Source organism: Ambystoma mexicanum, chromosome 6q (assembly GCF_040938575.1).
Source record: "Ambystoma mexicanum isolate Mex_15411 chromosome 6q, UKY_AmexF1_1, whole genome shotgun sequence".
In the NCBI taxonomy this organism is placed as follows: Eukaryota; Metazoa; Chordata; class Amphibia; order Caudata; family Ambystomatidae; genus Ambystoma; species Ambystoma mexicanum.
The window spans coordinates 1173749302-1173766691 of NC_090937.1; the positions used below are offsets into that span (position 1 = coordinate 1173749302).

Below are 17390 nucleotides of genomic sequence, written 5' to 3' on the forward strand. Positions count from 1 at the left end.
TTAATGGGAACCCCAACGCTTTTCGAGTTGCAATGGTCCTCATTAGGTGTTAAAGTGAAGGAATATAGATTCCTAATAAGAATATTCATGTCTATCGATGTCAAGGTTAGAACATCTACCAATGATTATGAGGAATCAGTATGTGTGACTGTCAAATTATTCTGTGAACATAATGTTTTGAAAAATAAGGAGCACACAGTTCACATATTTGGTTAAATCAGAAACCAGATGGATTTAACACTGGGAGATCAATTGACCTTACAGGTAAGATGTCTATCGGATAACTAAATGGCGTCTCTAATTGGAAGTTTATGTCCAATCATGTGAAATCCTCATGGTATGCAGGTTATCATGTCAGTAGGATAAAGATATGTTAATTGTGTCTCATGTACATTTAATCTGTTTTCCATTAACAATATATCGCAAGACAATTCATAGCTCAAGATAATGTATAGCTGGGCTGTAACCTCAAACCCTTTTATCTGCTTTACTGACTTTTTAAATGACACTTATCTATTCCACAGTGCATACAGTAATGAAAATGTTGTGACGATATGTCCACTAGTTCATCCTCCAGACTAGTGCGAGTCTTATATAGTGGGTATTATGATCCACATTCTAGAGATAAGGTCCCAGATAGAACCCCTTGTTCATACCAATGGGACTGATAGCATCCAAGTGGTAGATCCAGTATAGCCGTTTGTGCTTTTTTTTCTGTGATCACCTCCCCTTGGTAAGGGATGGATTACCTTGAGTATCATGCATCTCATTTGGGCCACTGTGTGTCTTGCCTGTTTGAAGTGTCTATAGACAGAAGATTTGTCATTGGGCGTCCTTATGCTGGACTTGTGTTCGGTCCAGCGTTTTTTTTGCGCACCTTATCGTCTGTCCCACATAGTATTTGCTGCATTTGTATTTGAGAGAATAGATTACATTTTGTGTCACGGTTTGCAGAACTACGTAGTGTGCTCTTCCTGCCCGTATTAGGGTGACGAATATGGTCAACTTTGATGATATTGGTGCAATGTTGGCAATTGAGGCAGGGGAATGTTCCTGACTTTGGTTTCTGTAACAACCTCTGTGAGATGTTTTTTTTTATTTGTTCTGCCGTAATCAGTGTGTCCCCGAAATGTTTACCTCTCTTATAAATCATCATTGGTTTTGTTGTCAAGAGATCTTGCCTCTTGTGACTTATTTTTTTGCTCCTTATTTTTCAAAACTGTCAGAATAATTTGACAGTTTACCAATCCTGGGACCGTCTTAAGTCTCAACCACTTCCCTTGCATAGTAGGTTTTTTCTACCTCATCTATCTTTGGAATGTGCCTCCCTGTGGAGTTTTGACCTCAATACCTCTGAGGTCGACACTTACCCGTGTTACCATTGTTCACAATCACTCTTGTCTGTTTTCTACAAACTTTCGTGCTTATCGAAAGTACTGTAAAGTAAATTGTAAAATCAACACAAAATGCTTTGTGTCATTGTGAAATAAACATACACACACAGAACAACTTTATGGCTTGTAGGATCTTTTCATCCTGATTATTTTCTTCCTGTACATGTACCCACCTGGGTAAATCAGGACTCTGCCAGGCGCCCTATATTTTTTTACTTGATTTAGCACAACCCACGGTTGTAGGGTTATCAAAACTACAGGAGCAGACATTAGAACCTTGTCTTGCTCCTACGACGTATAAATATCGATAAGGTAAACATTGTGTCCTATATGGATGAATATTTTCAGAAAGTGATGGGCACTACGTCTGCCCTAGGATCAGAAGGCGGACCCATCGTGCAAGGTGCAAACAAAGATGAACTAGACACTATCCCCCAGAAGAGGAAGAAACTTATACCCACAGAGATGCATGGAAAGGGTTACAAGTAAAAAACATTCTGCAGGTTTTTACCGATAACCCCAAGTTCAAGACAAATTTTAGTGGCGTCGGCAATAAATGTAGCCACGATTGGATCATTCTTATACTAGATACTGCTCAGGAAGAATGTAAGAAGCAGGGAGAAGATCTGGCAACTTTGGAGAAGAAGTTTGTAGAGGACAAAACCATTAATGACGCAAAGAAAAAACTGGAATAAATGGAGGAGGAAGTAGTACAATTCAACCAACTCACTGTAGAACATAAGGTACAGAAATTCAGAAAGGATCTCACGAACTACGCTGAGGAGAAAACGTATCCTTAGCTCAAGGACACATATTACAGCGATCTACAACAGCAACAAAAAAGCAACTACAACAGATGCAACCACGTTGTAAATTTCTCTGACAGCTCATGATCCTCGAGCGGCAGCACACCAAGTTCGCCCGGGGGCAGCAGAAACACCGGACCACCACCACAACATCCTTTTTTTCAGAGAGGGGGCCAACGGGGCCGACCAAAGAGACGCCCACAACATACGGGCCAATACATGAGGACGCGCCAATGGTACTCAAACCAGCCATAGCATCCATTCCCATGATCAATTTATCCTCCAGAACTCTAGTCCAAGCAGAACAAACACTACTTGAAAGAGGATTATCTTTTGTCCCGGCTACTAAGGCTGATCCCTTTACTACAGAGGTTGAACTTAGAAAATTCTTCCGTATCTTGAGACTCAAATATTTATTCGAGGAATACCTACCAGAAAAACAGGACTCTGAAAACATAGTTAGCCAAGGACCAGAGACACCGCGAAACAACAAGACAGGCTTCAAACCTAAGTCAACCTTCTTCCCTCCCCCACATACCATCCCGGGCGAGTTCGACACGTTCGAAAAAATCGTGATGAAGACAATCAGCAATGGCCCGACACAAAAAAACTTCTATCAAGACAATTTAAACAGAGATGAAAGACAGTCCTTAAGGGACCTCAACCAGGACACCACCATAACAATCAAACCAGCTAACAAGGGTGGAGGCATCATGGTCATGAACACCGGCGATTACAAGTGCCAGCGTCCCCTAAATGACACCACCTCATACAAGAAATTGAACAGGAACCCTACACAGCGTCTACAAGAGGAAATTGACAACCTGACCAAACATGCCGAAGAAGAAGGGTGGATCTGCCAGGACGAACGGGCATTTTTGAACAAAACGCACCCCAGGATTCCGGCCCTTTATATACTGCCTAAAATACATAAACATCCTACTAAACCACCAGGCAGACCTATTGTCTCTGCATGTGACTCCTTACTCAAACCCCTCTCATTATACACAGATTTGTTTATGAAACCTTTTGTTGGGAGAATGGCTTCCTACATTAAAGACAGCACAGAAACCATCAAGATCTTGGACGCAGTACATCTAACCACCGACTCCATCCTCGTCACTATGGATGTAGAGGTTTTATACACCTCCATCCCACAGCTAGAAGGATTACAAGCACTGGCCACCTGCCTCGAAAGAAAAACCGACACAACCACCATACCCACCAACTTCCTCCTGGAATGCATCCGCATAGCCATGGGAGAAAACTTTTTCCTGTTCGGACAACAAATGTATCAGCAGATAAAAGGCGTCAGCATGGGGGCAATTTTTGCACCAGACTTTGCCAACCTCTACATGGCCCAGTATGAAGAAGATAACATCTACCACAACAACAACCCCCACAGATCGCACATCAAGATCTGGCATTGATACATCGACGACGTGCTATTGATCTGGGAAGGTAGTAAAGAATCACTACTGGCGTTTCACCAATGGCTCAACACACAGAACACCCACATCAAGTTCACCATCGACTGGGACTACAAAGCCATCAATTTTCTTGATTTGCACATCTATCGATCTGTGAAATAAACATACACACACAGAACAACATTATGGCTTGTAGGATCTTTTCATCCTGATTATTTTATTCTTGGACATTTACCCACCTGGGTAAATCAGGACTACGCCAGGCGCCATATATTTTTTTACTCAGTTTATCATACATACTGATTCCTAATAATCTTTGGTAGATGTTTTAACCTTGACATTGATGAACAATAATATCCTAATTAGGAATCTATATTCCATCATTTTACCACCTATAGGAAGGTTATTCATCATGGCAACTACCCACGATCTCTAAACATTTATAACACCTTTGTGGTTTCCAGACCTCTGGCAATAGTTATGGCGAATAACGGCAAATGTGCTCGATGACATTGTCGCCTCTCGCGCACGTTTTGTTTATAATGGCACCATTTTTGCACTGCAAGATTCTCGGTGGCTGCAGACAACGTGTTTGTGGAATCTAGCTATCAAACTAGTTAAACATTGGTTTTCAATCTCTTATAAGCCACAGTTAATGGCTATTTCTGAAAAACTGGAACATTACACTTCAGGGTAAGATAACTCATATATTTTTTATGTTGGTCTATAGAGAACTTTCCCAGCCCAATACACCAAGATCTTTTTTTCACGACCTGATGGTCTCCACAAGACATACAGGTGAGCGTTTGTTTGCCTTCAGAATCTGTGGACTTTAGGTCAGAAAGATCTGTACCAGTTATACCATATTGCTCTAGTTTTATATTCATGAGCAACATTATTTATTTTTACAATTAGACATAATTCTGATTATATGAAAGGATCACACTTATGGACTGAGATGAACCTTCTATAATCCGATAGACCTGAGATGGTTTCCACACAGCAGCACAAGGTTATATGGGTAAGACATAGAACAAATAGTGAATTTATTTGTTATCCAAAAGGTGATTAATTAAGCTTAAGGAAGGTGATCTTGATTTTATATATAAAAAGACTTGTATGTCAAGAAAAACGATTACAAGAATGTGCAGTTACTTCTGATGCTTGTTAATCTGCTTAGAATCACATGCTGTGCATATGGTCCGACATCCAGTGGTAACCGCGGAGTATTGCATCTTGTCTTTCGGGGGACCGAAAGGGGACGTCGGCATAGGCGTGTCTGAAACACTATCCCTATCATGACGTGTGTAGTACCCAAAATCCCTCACGCGCCGAGGTCCCTCAGATTGTTTTTTTCCGCCCAGATAACTGGTCGCCCTGTAGCAGAGCTCTTCATGAGACATTGTTTATCTTACCGAAATGTCGGTTTAATCACCGTTAAGTCACTTCGTCTATCAAGAACATCTTCGACTAAGACTACGGGGGAACCGTCTACGGCTGTGGTTTCCTGCACCTAAGATCCGGCGTTCGGACCTCCACGTGGTCGGGCCTTCTGGCCGGCCTACACAGTAGGGAAAGTGGGCTCGGGGTTTGCCATACTGCATTGATGTCTTTCCTCTTTTCCACTTCTTTCACTTTTGGTCTGGTCACCATTCCCTTCTGCTATGGAAAGGACTCCATTTAGATTCTGCCCTCTGTGAAGGGTCAGATATCCGTGGAAAGACGAGCACACTTCGTTTACGCTGGTCTCCCCCTAGAGCAATAAAGCGGTGTTCGGCGAATAAACTCCTAAACCTAATCCCTTAAGGAGCGCCGGTTGAAGCGGTGGGCCGCGTACAGTATGTCACGCATGGAGCCTCCCTCCCCTGCCGCGACACCAGCCGAGAGTGACGGGGGTACATCGGATGACCAAACGTCCAACGCGGACGTTGTAGACCTTGAGGCGGACGATTCTAGAGCCGCCACGCCCGTCCCCGACCTTTCCAGGCTCGACTCCGGTCTTGCTACAGGGACCACACCCAGTGACAGGGGCGTACAAACGCACCACACAAAACACACAACCCCAAGCGCCCTCCTCAACGACATCGTCGAAGAAGGCGCAAGCGCCATCGGATCGATCTGATCCGAAGCCTTCCCCCGCATCCGCAGCAGTACATGACGACTGGGCTTAATAAACATAACAAAGGTGCTATTCCCCAAACTACGCACGCCGAAGTTTCTGAACAAGAAACTTCGATGAGTTTCAAGGTTTCCAAGGCCCGTGCAGGCCTGAAAACTACAAGTGGGCCTCTACCTGGGAAGCCATCATCGGAGGCGTTGTCCCCCGAAGATTCGGTAACTATCAGTAAGAGCATCAACAGGATTGCTACGGCGCTGGGCATAGTACCGGTTTCGCCCACAGTTATGGGCCAATCCGCCGAAAGGTTTTCTCCAGCATGGGGTCTGGCATGGATTCACATGCTCATGAATATTCCCCGTCGTCAGGCTGGGAATCCTCGGTAAAGAAAAAACCAGTATCAGTTTCGTTTCTGATCTGTCTTTCGTAGCAATAACCAATCACTGGTCTCTGCGTCATACTGACCACAGCCAATGACTGCCCTCTACCTAAGCACCGCCTCTGGCAGCCATCTTCAGATTTTTACCGCACGTTCATGTGTTGGGATCCTCGTGCTATTGCTCTCGAGCGTTAGTGCTATTTTTTCGCGCTTTTTTCACAAAAACTTCGATTCTTCGGTCAAAGAGCCTCAAGCTCCACCGATACTACATCCGATCTACGGGGACCCGTGTCGGATTCATCTGTGCCCCTCAAGGGTGAAGATTTCGTCGAGCTACGCTTCGGAGGACTCCAGAAGCTTCTCAGGCCCGGTCTCGGAGATGGCCCAGGAGAAGGGAAGCTCGACGCCCGGAAAGCTGTTCAGGGTCTGCCCTGGATGCCAGCTGCAGAACGTCTTTAAGGAGGACGAACACTCTTTCTGCCTTTACTGCCTTCATGAGGACAAAACGCACGTGGAGAAGGACTGTGCGTTTTGCGGCGACATGTCGGAACGGACCATGAAGGACCGTCATCAACGTCTCGCCAACTGGCTGCAGGGTAAGAGCCCGTCTGGCGAGAAGAAGAAGAAATCCGAGCGGTCTTCTAAGACCTTTGAGGGCGCCCCGGCGACGGGGGCCCAACATAAGGCCAAGCACCGCGAGTCCGCTGGCACCGGGAGCGCCGAACGGTCGGGCTCTACGGGCGCCAGGCAGGGCGCACCCTCCCCGGCACCATCAACCACGAGCCAACGCTCTGGGTCGGGTAAGAGGAAGGCCGAGCACCCGGCGAAGCTCCTGGAGAGGCCCCGGTCGAGCTCGAAGGCAGAGGAGGAGCGTGGCAGTGCCCCCTCCCTCAAGGACAAGGCGGTGAGCGCACCTAGGGTGGTGAAGGCCTTGATCCATCCGACCAAGCCCTCTATCGAAACGGTCGCGGCGGCCCTGGCCCAGCCTGTGGAGGCTACTCCAGTGGTGGCGACCTCAGGGCCCAGAATCTCCCTGCCTCCTCGGAGGGAGTCTTCTTTTATGCCCATCGATAGGACCCCCGTGAAACCCTCCGTGGAGAAGAAGGGGGGGCAGGGCGTCGTCGTAGATTCGGCCTCAACCTCAGAAGAAGAGCTGGTCGAGGTCTTAAGCCACGGCCTAGGCGTGGAACAAGACCAGCCCGTCGGAATGGGTCCCGACGCAGGCGACGACGACGACATCGTCGAGGATGCCGACGGGGCCCCTGCTCGCCCGTCGGATTCCCCTCTGCCAGCGCCGCGAGACAACTCGGCGGCCATTTTGTTGGCCATACAGTCCTTATGCACTGAGATAAGGACGAGGCTACCGTTACCGACGGAGGAACCTCTCCCGTCGGGGGATCCAGAACCGGGACCTTCTGGTGTTCCCCCTCCTTTTCAACCGTCGCGCCCCGTCCAGCCCTCCTCCCCGTCCACCCGAGGGGATGATACGGGGACTGACACGGCAGCGACGGGTACGGACGACGAGGCATACGACGAGGATTTTCCGTCGTCGCCCCCCACCAGGGCTTCTCCGCCCGACGAGATCGGATCTTTCCATTCCATGATCTCCAGGGCTTCCGAGCTTTTTCAACTCTGCCCCGAGGAGAAGAAAAAGGAAGGCTTCCTTTATCAGCGGCGCGAGGCCAAGAGGAAGACGGTCCTCGCAGTGCCTCTGTTGGACGACATTTGGGATGAGGGCCTTTCCCTCCTCAAGAACCCTTCCACGACGCCAGCTAGAAGAGACCGGTACGAGAAGAAGTACCGGGTCCCGGACACGGCCCCCCTATGCCTCCGGGCGCAGCCTACCCCGGACTCCGTCGTCTCCGCGGCGGCCAGGAAGAAAGCGGGGGGGGGGGCGGCCTCCACATCGACTTCCCCGCCGGACGGCGAGGGAAAGAAATTGGATGCTATGGGACGTAGAGTCATCTCGTCGGCAGCGACGACGATTAAAGCGGCCAACGCCTTGGCTATCGTGGCCCGCTACGACAGGGAGCTCTGGTACAAGATGGCTCCCCTGCTGGATTTTCTGCCGGACGACAAGAGGGCTGAGGCCTTTGAGATCCTCCAGGAAGGTGAAGTGGCTTCGGACCACGCCATCACCGTGGCGACGGACATCGCCGACGCTGGGTTCCGCCAGCTAGGCAACGGCGTTTGCCTTCGACGTCGTGGATGGCTCAAAGCTACGGATTTTCGGCAGGACGTCCAGACCAGAGTCCTGGACATGCCCTTCGACGGGAACAACCTGTTTGGGAAGACGGTGGACGATTCCCTCCAGGCCATCAAGGCGGATACTGAGACGGCCCGGGCCCTGGGAGTCCTGCAGCAACGACGGACGCCCTTTCGGAGCGGCGGAGGCAAGGGCGCCTCCAAAGGTTCCGGTGGCGGTTTCGCTTCCTACCGTCAAGCGGCCCGCTCGTCGTCGCAAGAGGCCTACAGAGGACGAGGCAAGTCTAGCGGACCCCGCCGTCGTCGCCAAGGAGGTCAAGGCGGCAAGGCCGCGTCCAAGCAGGATTGAACCGGCCGTGGGGTCGGGCCCCCACCGAAGCACCCCGGTGGGAGGCCGGCTGGCGGGCTTCGTCAGCGTGTGGGAGTCCATCTCCACCGACCGTTGGGTGCTGGACGCCCTGGCCCGGGGCCACGCGCTCGAGTTTCAAAGAAGGTGCCCGCGCGTCCCCCCCGTGGCCAGGAGAGAACTTCACGTCCCTCAACTTCTCCTGGAGGTAAAGGCGATGCTCAGAAAGGGCGCCATCGAACTCGTCCCAAAGAGGCTTCGGGGCTCCGGAGTCTACTCGCGATACTTCCTCGTGAAGAAGAAGACGGGAGGATGGCGCCCCATCCTAGACCTGCGACGGCTGAACAAGTTCATCAAGGCGCAGAAGTTCCGGATGGTCACCTTACAGCACGTCCTGGGTCAACTGGAGGAAGGAGACTTCCTGTCGTCGTTGGATTTGGAGGATGCCTACTTCCACATTCCAATCCTAAAGGGGCACCGAAAATTCCTCAGGTTCGTGGTCCAAGGGCGTCATTACCAGTTCAAAGCCCTTCCCTTCGGACTGCGGTCGGCACCCAGGGTATTCACCAAGTGCCTCGCACCGGTGGCGGCGCAGCTGCGCCGCGAGGGGATTCACGTCTACCCCTACCTGGACGACTGGCTCATCCGCGCCAAGACGAAGGAGCTCGCCGTGGTCCACACGGCAAGGACCGTCCAACTCCTCACGGACCTGGGATTCTCCGTGAACTACACCAAATCCCACCTGGTGCCCGCGCAAGTCGCACTGTTTCTGGGAGCGAGGCTCGACACAGTGTCCCTTCTGGCCTCCCCGTCGGAGGAGAGGACCAGGACCATCTTGGGCAAGGTGCAACGGATGCTGGTGGCCGACGCGGCCAAAGTGAGATCCATCAAGTCCCTCCTCGGGATGATGTCTTCCTGCATCTACCTCATTCCCATGTGCAGGCTCCGGATGCGCCCGTTGCAAGAATTCCTGGATGCGCGCTGGATCCAGACGACGGGCAGCTTCGAGGAAAGGATCAAGCTCGACGAGAGTTTCCGGCGAGCGATACGGTGGTGGGGCACCCGCGCGCACCTGACGGCGGGCATGGACTTCCAGACCCCAGCCCACCAGGAGACTGTGACCACGGATGCCTCCCTGGAAGGGTGGGGAGCGCACACCGAAAATCTGCACGCGAGGGGACTCTGGCTCCCGACGGAGAAGTCCCTGCATATCAACGTCCTGGAGCTCCGTGCAGTGTTTTGGGCCCTCAGGTCCTTCCTTCCGTCCCTGAAGGGCAAGGTGGTGAGGATCTTCACCGAAAAAACACCATCGCCGACTCACTCAGCAGGGAGCTGCGCTCGTGCCACGAGTGGGAACTACGGCAGGATCTAGTGGATCGCCTCTTCCGACGGTGGGGCACACCCCAGATCGACCTGTTCGCGACGGCGACGAACACCAAGTGCCGGAGGTTCGCCAGCAGGTTTCCCCAGACGAGGAGCATGGGCGATGCTTTCTCGTTCCCCTGGGAGGGCCTGTTCCTCTACGCGTTCCCTCCCTTGCCTCTGCTAATCCGGCTCGTCAACCAGCTCAAGAGGTCACGGTGCAGGATGATCCTCGTCGCACCTGCGTGGCCGAGGCAGATATGGTTCCCGGACCTTCTGGACTTGTCAGCGTCCCCGCCGATCAAGCTGCCGGCGGACGCAGACCTACTCTCCAGGGAAGGAGGCGCCATCCTCCACCACGACCCGAAGTCGCTGAACTTGCAGGCCTGGCTCCTGCAGCGCTAGAGTTTGGAGGATACGACATACCGGCCGATTGCAGAGAGGTTCTTGCAAGGGCCAGGGCGTCCTCGACTCTTAAATGCTACGGACACAAATGGAAGAGGTTCTCTGTCTGGTGCCACGCACAGAAGATTAACCCTCTACGGATTACGGCTCCCCAAGTACTGCCGTACCTGCTGACGCTGGCCAAAGCTGGACTGGCACACGCGTCCATCAAGATTCATCTTGCTGCGATCTCCCGATACACCAGAACCACGGGGCGGACGTCCTTGTGGTCTCATCGTCTGGTGAAAGAGTTCATGAAGGGACTATTCAGATCGTTCCCGCCGGTGAAGGCTCCGGCCCCGGCGTGGGAGCTCAACGTGGTGCTGACCAAACTCATGGGACCTCCGTTCGAGCCTCTGCACTCGGCCCCGTTGAAGTTTCTATCGTGGAAGACAGCTTTTCTCGTGGCCATCACCTCCGCACGACGAGTGGGTGAGATCCAGGCCCTTTCCTGCAAGGCCCCGTACTTGACTTTCCACGACACGAGGGTAGTGCTCAGGACGCACCCCTCCTTCATGCCCAAGGTACCGTCGGACTTCCATCTCAACGAACCCTTGGTGTTACCTGTGTTCTTCCCGTCGCCTTCGTCGCCGGCTGAGAGGACTTTGCACTCGCTGGATGTAGCTAGAGCGCTGAAGTTCTACGTGGATCGCACGAAGGGTTTTCGGAAGACGTCACAACTCTTTGTGAACTTTGGACCTGTCAATCAGGGGAAGGCTCTCTCGAAGGCTTCCATCTCCAGATGGCTCTCCGGCTGTATCATGTACTGTCACCGGTTGGCAAACCGACCGCTGCCTGGCCGTCCGAGAGCCCATTCCACCAGAGCGATCGCAGCTACCACGGCGTTCCTATCTGGTGTGCCCCTGCTGGACATATGCAGGGCTGCTACGTGGAGGTCGACGCACACCTTCACGAAATTCTACTGCGTCGACCGGGATTCCAGGGAGGAGTCCAGGGTCGGCCAAGCAGTGCTGCGCAACCTGTTCGCCTGAGGTGAGCCTGGTGAGGAGGTAAGATGCTTAATGTTGAGTTGATGTGATGCTTAATGTTGAGCCTTTGCCACCTCCCGTGGTTGTGCATGTGTGTACTGCTATGTATTCTTTATTCATGAGCATGTGAATCCATGCCAGACCCCATGCTGGAGAAGGAACAAGTTACTTACCTGTAACTGTTGTTCTCCAGCATGGGTCTGGCATGGATTCACATGCGAACCCTCCCGCCTACCCCTCTGCGGCTCTTCACTTGGTCATACTGCCACTTCACGTGCTTCCAAATCTGAAGATGGCTGCCAGAGGCGGTGCTTAGGTAGAGGGCAGTCATTGGCTGTGGTCAGTATGACGCAGAGACCAGTGATTGGTTATTGCTACGAAAGACAGATCAGAAACGAAACTGATACTGGTTTTTTCTTTACCGAGGATTCCCAGCCTGACGACGGGGAATATTCATGAGCATGTGAATCCATGCCAGACCCATGCTGGAGAACAACAGTTACAGGTAAGTAACTTGTTCCTTCCTCGGTTTTGGGAGACGATCCTGAGGACTCTTACGAAGAGAGCCAGGTACCCCTCTCAAGCACCCTGAGGAGATCCTCTGAAAGCCTTAGGGCGAAGGAGCCGGTTCCTGCTCAGCTGGGCCCATTTGGGTCATCCAAGTGGACCACGGAGCAATTTGAGGGGTATATGGATCGGCTGCAGCAGGTTTTCCGGGCTTCTGATCAACCTCCGCCGAAAAAAGCTCGGGTAGACCCTAACCCTCATACACAAGTTGCCCAACATTTAGATGTTGAACACTATGTTGATTATCAAGAAGATGTCCAGAAGGACACGTATAGAGACATCTATACAGAAGAAGAGGAGACTTCTTTTCTGGACAATTATGGGTAAGATCAAGGCGCAACAGACAACTGGGAAGACGCCCAGCAGGATGATCACAATTCTGATATTGTTTGCCTCAACTCTTCCCCCATCCTCACTGGTTCGGCAGGCTCCCCCGGTGGATGATCAAATGGCTTTCAACAACACGTTGAAAAAAGCAGCGGAATTCTTTAAAATTGCCACGCTTGAGGCATTGCCTGAACAGGATTTCGCAGAAAACATTAATGACAAGCCTCTGGCTAGCCAGTCTATCCCTCTCTTGAGCTCTGTAAAGAGACGGCTGGCCCCTTCTTTACTCACACCCGCTCAGACGAGGGCTGTGAACCAAAGGGTCGAAAAACTCTTCCGGCCCTCCCCCACCGACCCGCTTTACATCAAAGGGCACGCAATCCCAGACTCGCTGGTGGTGACCAACACTCGCAAAAGAGCAGGGGTTCCCCTTGCCACGGGAGAGTCACCCCCGGACAAGGAGTCCAAAAGGTTGTATGCCTTAGGCAAAAGGGTCACGTCAGCGGCTGCTTATACCGTTCGGATTGCCAATAACACGACGTTACTGGCAAGCTACATCGACGCCCAATTGAACCTACTCCAGGAAAGGCCTTCAGGAGGTTCCGGAACCAACCAGAGCCAAGCTTCTCGCCATTGTCTCGGAGGGCAAACTTGCCAATCAAAATGTTGTAAAGAATACCCTCGACTCCGCAGAGACAGCAGGCAGGTCTCTCGCACAGGGTACTCTCCTAAAGAGACACGTGTGGCTGCGCACGTCGGGTTTCAGACCCGAGACCCAGGCATCCATCATCAACAAACCCATAGAAGAGGCCAACCTCTTCGGGAAGGCGGTAGACGATGCGTTGGAGACAGCCAAGAAGGAGCATGAGACTATTAAGTCGCTGCACCAGATTTCCCAAAAACCCTCTTCACAGAGGGGCAGCAATTCTCGGCGGTTCTTTCGAGGACAAGCCCGCGCCGCTCAAAATTATTTCGGCACGGGCAACGTCAACTCAAGTCAACCGGCTGCAAGCCCCACTTACTACCCCCAGAGGGGTCAGAAGCGCAGAAAGACTAGTCAGAGGCTCCAATTCCAGAGGTGTGTCAACCTCGGGTCAGAAATGACCACCAAGTTCAGGTCCCCTCCCATGTCTCCCCGGTCGGGGGGGGGGATTAACATCTTTCCTCAAGGCATGTGAGGGGATAACTTCAGACCAGTGGGTATTAAAGACGGCTGCCCATGGTTACTTTGTGGAATTCGCCCGACCCCCACAGTTCAGACCGCCAAAACATTGACGCCTTTCACCGGAACATCTGCAGATCCCGGTCCAAGCGGTGGAGGTGCTGCTGGGAAAGGACGCCATAGAAGCCGCCCGATTCTTCAGGTAAACGAGGGTATTTATTCAATATACTTCCTTGTACCCAAAAAGGATCTCACCATGCGTCCTGTTCTAGACCTGCGCCCAGCGAACAAGTTCATAAAGCCCCAGAAGTTTTGCATGGTAACACTTCAAGAGGTGATCCCATTGCTAAAACAAGGGGACTTCATGACAACATTGGATATGAAAGATGCATTCTTTCATATATCAATGCTGCCAGCGCACAGAAAATTCCTAAGGTTCGTGATTCAGGACAAACACTACCAGTTCAAGGTACTCCCCTTCAGCATAGCCTCTGCACCATGGGTGTTTACCAAAGTCCTGGCAGTGGCACACCTGCGCAGACTTTCAGTTCCAGTTTACCCTTACCTCGACGATTGGCTCATCACGGGGGACTCGTTCGACGTTTGTTTTTCGAACACCCAAAAGACAGTAGACCTACTGTTCAGCCTGGGATTTTCTATCAACGAAAAGAAATCCAGCTTAGTCCCCAGCCAAGTAAAACAGTTCCTGGGGGCTCTAATCCGCACGGAAGACGGTCTAGTCTTCCCTTCCAGCGAGAGGGTTCAGAACATGCTCTCTCAAGTTCCTCAGTATGTAGCCAGTCGGAAGGTGACGGTACGCAAAGCTATGCATTTGCTAGGGATGATGGCGTCATGCATATACTTGGTCCCCCACGCGCGGCTGCGCATGCGTCCCTTGCAGGAGTGGCTCAACAGCCAGTGGTAATAGGCCAGCGGACAATGGGAAGATCTGTTAGTTGTCTCGCCAGCCCTCGTTCTCTCTCTGCAGTGGTGGTCGAGGGAGAACCTCTTGAAGGGGAAAACTTTCACCACCCCTGCAGTGGAACTCACTCTCACGACAGATGCATCTCTCACAGGGTGGGGGGGCTCACCTGCTTCAACACACATCGCACGGAGTATGGTCCCCTCAGGTAGCATCCAACCATATAAACCTACTAGAGCTACTAGCAGTGTTCAAAGCATTGAAAGCCTTTCAGGAGCACCTGCAAGGGAAGACAGTGCTGGTCCTAACCGACAGCACAATAGCAATGTATTATCTGAACAAGCAGGGGGGCACTCACTCTCCAGGGCTATCCAAGCTGTCCCAAAACATCTGTATATGGGCTCTCAAACACAAGATGTTCCTGATATCCCAACATGTTTCAGGGGAACTCAATCTTCTGGCAGACGTACTCAGCAGAGATTTTCCTCTGCCAGAAGAATACGAATGGCGTCTGCACGAAGACATTGCATCCAACGTCTTCGCAGAATGGGGGTTTCCAGAGATCGACCTGTTCGCTACTCAGGAGAACGCCCAATGCCCAGATTACGCCTCCAGGTACCCCCAGAACCGATCCAAGGGGAACGGTCTCTGGATAACTTGGTTGCGGAAATTTGTTTACGCTTTCCCCCCCCCCCCCCGACTCCCCTTATGAACAAGATAGTGCACAAGATGCACCAGGAACCAGTCGCCATGATTCTGGTGGCTCCCATGTGGGCCCGCCAACCCTGGTTCGCGCACCTGATGGAAATGTCCTTCTCCCCACCATTCAAGCTGCCCTGCCCGTACAACATGTTGTCTCAGGACAGTGGGGAGACTTTGCACCCATGCCCACAAACTCTGAACTTAGCAGCCTGGCTCCTGAAGTCAGAGTTTGGACATCTGCAACTCCCTCAAAGATGCATGGACAATACTGAGGGAGGCAAGAAAGCCTAACCCACGATATTGCTATGCCAGCAAATGGAAACGTTTTGTCATTTGGTGCAGTTCCAAAGGCGTCAATCCCACCGATTGCTCGCCTTCACACATTGTGTTATATCTAACCCATCTGTTGGACTCTGGGTTAGTCTTCAATTCCTTAAAGGTTCACCTAGCGGCGTTGTCAGCCTACACCACGTCACAGCAGAAGGTGTTGTGGTGGAAAATACCTGTGATTGAAGCCTTTATGGAAGGGGTTAAAATAATGTATCCCTCCATCACTCACCCAGCCCCTGTGTGGGATCTAAAAGTGGTTTTAACTAGGCTCATGGGACCCCCCTTTTGAGCCTATGCATAAAGCTAGTCTGAAAGACCTGACTTACAAGACAACCTTTCTGGTAGCTATCACTTCTATCAGAAGAGTTAGCGAACTACAGGCCCTCTCGGTCTTGGACCCCTTTGTTACAGTCCACAAAGATAAAGTAGTTCTGCGCACTCATCCCAGATTTGCGCAGAAATTTATTTCGAAGTTCCATGTGAATCATTCAATCGAACTACCCACGTTCTTCCAGAGACCTACTAACATGGCCGAAAGAAGCCTTCACACACTAGATGTGCGCAGGGCAGTCATGTTCTACATGGATAGAACTAAACCACTGAGGAAGACTAAACAATTCTTTGTTTCAGTGGCAGCTCGTAGAGAAGGGGACCCTGTCTCTAAATCAGCTATATCAAGGTCGATTGTCAAATGCATCACACTATGTTACACTCTTGCAAAGAGAGAACTGCCCTTCAAGCCTAGAGCTCTACTTGAGGCACTGGGGCATCCATAGCATTCATTCCAAATGTTCCCCTATAGTCCATTTGCAAAGAGGCAACCTGGAGTTCTGTACACACCTTTACAAAACACTATTGCCTAGACACTCATTCTAGGTCCGATTCTCAGGTGGGACAAGCAGTACTAAAACATCTTTTTTCTACTGTTCCTTCTCACAACCCACCACCAACTCCGGGTACTGCTCGCTAGTCTATGCACAATATGTGATTCTAAGCAGATTAACAAGCATCAGAAGACATGCATTACTTACCGTAAAAGCATTTCTGATGATTGTATCTGCTTAGATTCACATGCGCCCTCCCTGCCTCCCCGCTCGGGGTGGAAGGAACATAGACTTACTACTTTCTCTCTTCATGTACTCACTCACTATAGCCTTTGGCTCCCTCATACTAGAAAAAATACAATCGGAGGGACCTTGGCGCGTGAGGTATTTTGAGTACTACACACGTCACGATAGGGATAGTGTTTCAGACACGTCTATGCCGACGTCCCCTTTCGGTCCCCCGAAAGACAAAATGCAATACTCTGCGGTTACAACTGGATGTCGGACCATATGCACAGCATGTGCATCTAAGCAGATACAATCATTACCAATGCTTTTACGGTAAGTAATGCATGTCATCTTCTCTTTGTTAAATTGCAGTAATCTTCACAGTATAGTACCCCTGATGAAGTCCATTGCAGCTCGAAACGCGTTAATTTCCTATTAAAGTAGTGACTGTGAAAGGAACTTGTTGGTATTAATTTTTTTCTTGAGGAATGTTTGTTTGAATACTTATATTTCCCAAAATGTTGTGAAATTGCTTTACTGTACACATTTTAATACTGCATCGGGTAACAGTTTGGCTGAGATTTGGCCTGTGAGAGTGAGCAGGGAACTTTGTTTAGTATTGCATATTAATAAGGTCAATGTGCCAGGACTGTTCGTTCTCCAATGCACCTTAAGTTTTATACTTAATAAAGATTACACACCACATCTATGTGATACCATAAGTTTGATACCCTTAAATAGGTGTGCGTTGTTAACCATATTTGCTTGTCATCTTCAAGTTAAAAGCGACATTCGAATGGATTGTGTCCTCCCACGTATTCCTTATCTTATGATATCTTCCAGTGGTGGCTCCCATT

General features: G+C 50.7%; 1 protein-coding gene across 1 annotated transcript in view; it reads left to right on the top strand.

Moving 5' to 3' along the window:
* The window catches only part of RFC1 (replication factor C subunit 1), a 1503724-nt gene that overhangs the window by 594827 nt on the left and 891507 nt on the right, over positions 1-17390 (top strand). The window lies entirely within an intron of this gene.